Source organism: Ictidomys tridecemlineatus, chromosome 15 (genome assembly GCF_052094955.1).
Source record: "Ictidomys tridecemlineatus isolate mIctTri1 chromosome 15, mIctTri1.hap1, whole genome shotgun sequence".
Lineage (NCBI taxonomy): Eukaryota > Metazoa > Chordata > Mammalia > Rodentia > Sciuridae > Ictidomys > Ictidomys tridecemlineatus.
The window spans coordinates 42977545-42984927 of NC_135491.1; positions in this window are offsets into that span (position 1 = coordinate 42977545).

Below are 7383 nucleotides of genomic sequence, written 5' to 3' on the forward strand. Positions count from 1 at the left end.
CTTGGTCATTTATTTGAGATGTTCACATTTGGCCTTGGAAATGGCTCATAGTAGGGGATCTGGGAGGACTTCCGTGCGCTGAACTCACCCGCCACCCTCCAGCCGTCGGTGGCTATGAAAGCATAATGTTGTGACTCCAAGGCATTGCACCAAGCCCCCCATCCCACTCTATCTGCAAAGGGTCAGCCCTCAGAGGGGGAGGGGAAAGGGTGGCAAGCACCTCTGGGCACCTACTCCATGCCCCCTGGCCCTGGGTGGTGGGCAGACGAGATTGACAGGAGATGAAAGGCATCCCAGGAGGAGGGACGGCCGGGCAGCTCAGAGGGCCTGGGGAGCAGGGAGTAGAGGCCAAGCAGCAAGAGGACCAGTGGCCTGAGGCCCAGAAGCCCTGGCTCATCCCCAGTGGGGGCAGCCACAGGCTCCTCCCCTGTCTGGCCGAGTCTAGCCATCTGTGGGCCCCAGGCTGAAGGTCAGAGGGTACCCCCCCACCAGGAGCCCAGGAGCCACCCCAAGCAGCCCTACCAGCTCTAGATCACAGTGCCGAAAGTTAGGGGAGGTGTCTGCCAGCCCCAAAAGGGTTAAGCTGCCACCCTACAGCCTCAGACCCAACCATTGTGAAGCTAAACAAGGGCCGGACATGGGGCAGGAAGCCAGAAGGGGCTACACTTATTTTCTTCCAAAGTTAGATGACTCACACTTCCACTGCTGCCTTAGGGACAAGCAGTGGACACTGTGGCCACCATTCTAGGAAAAATCTCAGGCCCTGTCCTCACATGGACCCATGCCTGTTACCTCCACCACCCCTCCGCAGCCCCCCTTCTCACGTGAGGCTACGTGAATTTCCATTTGATATATGGGATCACTGAGGCCCAGAGAGATCATGAGATCAACCCAAGGTCACACAGCTAGTACAGAGTAAAAGCAGAACATTGATGAGGACAGTCCTTTGGGCCCCATACCGATTACCGTCCATAGTGAAGCTCAGAGAGGAAGAGGCAGGCCCAAGAACCAGCCAGGAGAACAGTGACCCTGGGGAAAGAATGCTGTAGGAGATGGGCTCTGCGTGCAGGAACTTGCTCCTGCCGGGAGAGATGCGGAGAAACCTGGGGTGTTGGGTGGAGAAGTCAACAGAAGGTTCTTGGAGGAAAAGCAGGAGCCCAAGATGCCGGGGAGGCCTCGGATATCGCCTTGCCTTTGCCTCAGTCTCTCCACCTCTCCAGGGCAGAGCTAGTCCTGAAACTTACGCAGGCCCCTCCTGCTTATCAGACCCCGGCGGGTACACAGACCTGCTGGCTGGCCCTGCTGAATGTGATTTCCTTCTGGAGAGGACCGAGGGGAGCAGGAGGTCGGCCCAGAGCAGAACCAGGAAATGAGGTCGGGGCTAGCCGGCAGTCCAAGCCACAGCTGCCAGACCAAACGGTGGGCAGATGGCGGTCAAGACACATCACCTATTGAGTATCTACTGTGTGCTGGGCTTACACCTGTGACCTCACTTAGTTCTCCCAACCAGGGAGGCCGCTACTGTTGCCTCTATTGCAGATGAAGAAGCTGAGGCTCAGAGAGAGCAAGGGATGGGCCCAAGGTCGCACAGCTCGTGAGCAGTCAGGCAGGTTCCGACAGGCAGATGCATGAAGCTCCTTCTTGTCTCCTTAGGACAGGAAGATAGCATGGATGACCCGGAGCCCAGAAACCCATGGGCCAGCCTGCCAATTTGTTTCAAATCATAAATTAGTTCTGGTCCTTTGGTAATCCCTCCCTCATAGATTGCACTGAGGATTCAGGGACTGAGTTCAAGTTTGGCAGTTATGAATATTTTGATTGATTGGTGATGTCTGCCATGGCTGAGGGCAGGGGTGAGAGGCCACCTCTGAATTCTGTCTTGCCAGTCCTACCTAAAGAGGTCCCCCACTCAGGGGTGTGTACGTATCATCAGGACCCTTAGCAAGGATAATTTCATTGCTCCCCAAAAACCTACAGTGGTGTATTTGACAATGAGATGGGCCATTGGGGGTAGGGATAAGTTTCTCTGAGTTATGCTGATGATTGCCACCGCTCTGCCCACCCTACCTGTTGTCTGCAAACATGCAGATTGGTTTCTAAATCCTGGGAGCAGCAAGGGAATCAGTAGCAAGACCAGAACTGGAGACTGAGCCAGACTGACAGCCATGGAGGGGGACTTTGACACCCCCAGGTCTGGGCCCTTGAGTCCTTGCACTTGGATGCTAGAATGAAGTGGGGACCTAGACCCAGAAATTGTTTGGGCAGAGACACTTGGTCCAGAAGGCCTAGACCATCCTGGTGGCCACTGGAAGACCAAGGAGAGGGGAGACTGGGCTTGGAAAGTATTAAAGCATCACCCAGAGGACGAAGGGCACTCCAGGCCCCTGTGTGAAAACCCTGCCGGTGACCGGAAGAGCATCGTGCATTCCAGAGACTTCTCATTCTCCTCGTGGCTGGTAGGGGCAGAAGGGCGGAAGAGAGGAGAGCTGGAGGGTGGGCAGGCGACGCACTGAGCTGGTCCTTGAAGACTGGCTCAGGGGCTGGACTTCAACCTGCAGGGGTACAGTGTAGACAGGGAGGCTGTTGGCAGAACTCTGCTAGGAGAGGAGCAGTCTGGGGCCCCCAGGAGGAGGACTCCGGATTGAGCTGAGCCACAAATAAAGGAAAGCGCCAGAAGCCGGCTCATAGCTGCGGGGCCTCACCCTGTCCCCAAGGCTCCCAGGGCCTTGGCCTCTGTCCTCCTAATGTGGGCAGCTGCCAAGGCCCAGCTGTAAGTGCTGGGATTTGAGCAGATAGTGTGGGGGTCTCTGGGGAAGTTTGGGGATCAGTGGGTCCCACTCTGTCCTAGACGGAGGCTCGCGGAGTGGGACAAGCGGGTGATAGAGAGCCTCCAAGGCCACCCACGGAGCTCAGGCTCCAGCCACCCTGCCTGCAAGCACACCCCCTGTGTGTTTTGGGCCATCCCCTCCCACAACCCTGACCCTCATCCCTGACCCAGGGCCTCTGGGCTGGAGTCCAGAGCCGGTGGGAGGCTGGGCTGGGACTAGCATTCCGTCCATCTCCAGAGGTTGTCCCTGGAGCCGGGCTCGGCTGCTAGATCCCATCCTGGCTGAAGGCTGTGTGCGGGGAAGGAGCAGAGGGTCTCCGACAGCGTGGGCAGTCTGTGCCCAGGGCTGTGTCCTCATGCAGGCGTCTGTGAGGGCTGGGGGTCTGTGTGGCCTGAGGATGCTGCGTGTGCATCTGACCTGGAGCCTTCCTCCACACAGCCCCAGAGGCCTGTTCAACATCACCCCAAAGCCCAGACTTGGCCCCTGAAATCTAAAACTTGAGTGGGGCTCTGATCAGATGGAGGGGTAGGGCTCTGCCCTGTGGTCAGAAGCAGAACCAGCCTAGGCCTTTGTTCAGTGTCCCACCCAAGGGCTCCCAAGTGGGTCCAAATTTCCTACCATCTACTTAACCACAAGGGCAGAGGGCCCGGGGAATCCCAAGAAAAGGCTCAGCCCCTCCCTACCCGACAGTTCCCCTCTTCAGCCATGTCCCCTCCCCTCCTTCCGGCGTATGATTTAGAGAGCATGGAGCTGAGCCCACTGCAAGCCCAAGCCCTGAGATGGATTGGCACCAAGAGAAGGACCAAAGGGGACTTTGCCTGAGCCTCATGGGGATGAGTGACAGAGGCAGGGCTCCCTCCAGGGACTAGGCTTCACCCACTGGGCCCTCTCCCATTCCCTGTCACAGCTTCCTAAGTCCTTCCATCCTAGTATGTGCCACAAAGGGGTCCCCTTCATCCATTTGGAATGGCTTACAAAACTAACATGGCTTCAGAGATGACATGAGCACAGATTCTGGATGACAGGGCCATGGGCAGGGCCCTGGCCTCTGGGTGTCCAGTACCCACAGCTGAGTTGCCAGAAGACCCCCTCTCCACCCATCCTGAGCTCAGGCAGGTTCCCAGACCGCTCAGCCAAGAGCTGCTCAGCCCCAAAACCATGCCCAAGGTCCTCAGGCGCTCTGGACGTCCACAGTCCCCAAATCTGCCCCGAGACACCCAAAATCTCTCCAAAAAAGTGGTGAGAACAGTAGAAGAGGCGTGACTCGGCTTGCTAAAAGCAAAAAGCCTAAAATAAGCCTGAGCCCAACTGTCCGCTGGCCACGCCTCCAAACTGCAGCCCAGGAACACTCTGTTTCCGGCTGTGGCCACGGCCAATCTGACCCCCTGCCTTCCTCTCCATGGGCAGGAGGAGGAAGAGTGATTGTCTACAAAACCCTTCCCCTTGGCCCTGTTTTGGTGGCCAGATTTTTAACACAAAAGCAAAAATCACAAAGAAGTGGAGTGTGGTTTTTCAAACGATGAGTTCCCTCGGATTCCTCTGAGATTGGGTGTAGAAGGAACCCAGGGTTTAGAAAAAGACAGATTGGGCAGACGGGGCCAAGTCTACCACTGATAAGCTGTCTGTCTCTGAGCCTTGGGCTCTTAATTTGTGAAATGGGAATGACAATTCCTACCTCTTCAGGAGGTTGGGGATACTGCAAAAACTAAATGAGGTGGTGCCTCTGAAAGCCAAGCACTGGAAATGGTTTATTAATATTACATGTGAGTGTCACTGCAGAGAGAGAGAGAGAGAGGGAGGGAGGGAGGGACACCATGCACCATTGAGGGCAGGTTCAAATTCTGGCTCCATCTCTTGCTCCTGTGTGACCTGGGTTGGCTCACTCCACCTTTCTGAGCCTCCTTCTTCCTGCAAAATTGGATGGTTGACAACTACATCAAAGATTATTGCAAGATGCGAGTGAGATAATGTGCCTCGGGGGAGGTGCTCAAGGATGTCAGTCAAGAAAACACTGTTTCCGAGTGCCCAAGTCTTCCGTGTCACGTGGGGATAATTACACGACCCCATCTCCTAAAAGCCCTCATGGCCAGGGTCCTCCCCCTCCCTTGACAAGGGACATACAGATACAGTTGACTGGGAGGAGCTTGAAGTTGACCCGTGTGGACCATGGGCCTTTGATGGACACTGAACAGAATGCAGAGGGCTTCTCTACACCCCACAAGAACTTTAACTCCTTGGCCCACCGAGGAGTTAATGCCCCACGTGAACCATGTGGCCAGAGCCCGGGGCCAGTGGACGTGGCTTTATTGAGGTCTCGTGTAGTCACCTATTAATTTGGGTGATAAATAAAGAAAACCATGACCCGTCCTCTGTCTGAGACCCGTCAGGAAACCTGGGGTCCCACATAGAGACTTTGTGAAAGGACAGCGGGAACTGGGTACAGGGCCAAGTGGGATGTGGAGGCACCCAGAGGCCAGGGACAGGGGAAGCTCTTAGTGTCTCAGGACCAGAGGGACAGAGGGAGGACGTTTCCAGAAACTAGGGAGGGACGGAGGACCCAGGGGCCGCCCACCAGCAGCCGGCATCATGGAGCGATGTGACCACAGCTGAAAACAGGAGCCAGAGCGGAGAGGAGCAGGGAAGACATTGTCCACAGCCCTTCTCTGGTCCTTGGAGGGCCTGCGGGAGCAGCTCCTGACCAAACAACCAGAGGCCAGGGATTCGAGCCCAAAGCAGCCCTCATGACGCAGAGCTGAGGCTGGTGGGGCAGGTGGGATCTGCCAGGGATGGAAGGGAAAGCAGAAGAGCCTGCTTGTCCCCCCAGCAAGTGACTAGAAGCTGAGGCCCAGGAGTGGGCACAGATCCCCCCTCAAGGCTGCAGGGACAACCTGCCACAAATCTGGGGTCTAAAGCAACACAAGCTCATTGATGGGTTAACTCGCCATTCTGCGGCTCCGAAGGTTGAAATGGGGCTCGGGGGGGCTGAAGTCAGTGCTGCATTCCCCTTGGAGGCCCAAGGGAATCCCTGCCCGGCCTCTTCCAGCCCCCAGGGGCCACTGGCCTTCCTTGGCTGGTGGCTCCGCTCACGTCAAGCCTCCTGTCATTACTTTGTCTGTTTTTTTCTGACTCTGGCCCTCTGCCTCCCCGCTCAAGGATGATATGATTATTGGGGTCCACCCACATCATCCAGGTTAACCTCTCATTTCAAGACCCAAAACTTAACCACATCTGCCGAAAGCCCCCTTTTTGCCATATAAGGTAACATCCCAGGTTCCAGGGAATGAGACGCGGACCCTTGGGGGTGAGACAGTCATTCAGCCTATTACACAGATCTGGCCACCTCTCCTGTTCCCAGCCCCTGTTGCTCATTTCCTCTGGGTACTCCTTGGTTCCTCAGGTGCATTAACAGTTTCTCGCCTCAGGGCCTTTGCATCTGTCGGTGCTTCTGCCTAATATTCTCTTCCTCCTTCAGCCATCCCTAAAGCTGACCCTCAGACGTGAGCTCACATCTCTCTCTGAGTGGGCGGGGGAGTACCCGTGGTAAAGCGCTTGCTTGGCATGCAGGAAGCCCTGAGTTCCATCCCTAGCACCAAAAAAATCCAAAACCTCCCAGAAGTTTTCCCTGGATTCAGCCTCAGTCAGCCACCCCTCACCCAGAGTCCTGTCCCCGTGCCACACTGAACAAGACTCACACTGTCCCGCCCGGAGGCCTGAGAACTCTCTCCTGCTGTTTCCTGATTTCACTTGTTTGTTTTGCTTTTGCATTTTATTTTTGTCACTTCTCACAGGAGACAGGCAGAAAGAACCAATATTTGCTGTTTCTTTCTGGGAGGAAGGAAATGGCCCTGTAGGGCCGGGGGGCTGCAGGGCCTGGGGCTGGAGCAACAGCAGCTGTGACATCTGCCTGCTGCCTCCCTGAGTCAGGACAGCTTCCTGGCCAGGACTTCCAGCCTCCCCCTCCCTCCTCCATCCTTTGTCCACTGCCTTCCTCCTGCCCTACTTCCAAGGACACCAGGCGTCCTCCAGCTAGACCCCCTCATTGGTGGCCAAGAAGCTGAAGCCTAGAGGAGGCAGGGCTCCCCCCAAAACATAGCACCTGCATCTAGGGTCCACCCCGACTCCAGGACCCTAGGAGGTCACTTCCTCCTGGGACAGACGCAGGGCCCTTGGATGCTAAGGTCAGCAGGCCTGAGACCAGCTAGCCCAGCACAGACTCCCTGGGCCCTGCGGAGGCCAGCCTGGCGCCAGTGGCTCAGAGGAAACGTTACTAGAGTTCAGAAGCCTCCTATGAGGTACAGAGTCCAGCCTCCCCCGTGGGCAGGCTGAGCAAGAGGCAGCCCCACCCCATACCCTGTGAGTCCTTGTGTCCTGCCAAGCATGCACACTGGTCCCCACTCCCACTCACCGACTTTCTTCCCTCCACCGTCTCAGGAGCTGCAGGTCAGTGATACAAGGGACCCAGAATGGGTGGACAGGTAGAGTCAGCGTTGAGAAGGCAGGTTGATGGCCAAGGGCATGGCCTCCAATTGCTTTGGGGAAATGAAGGAAATGTGTG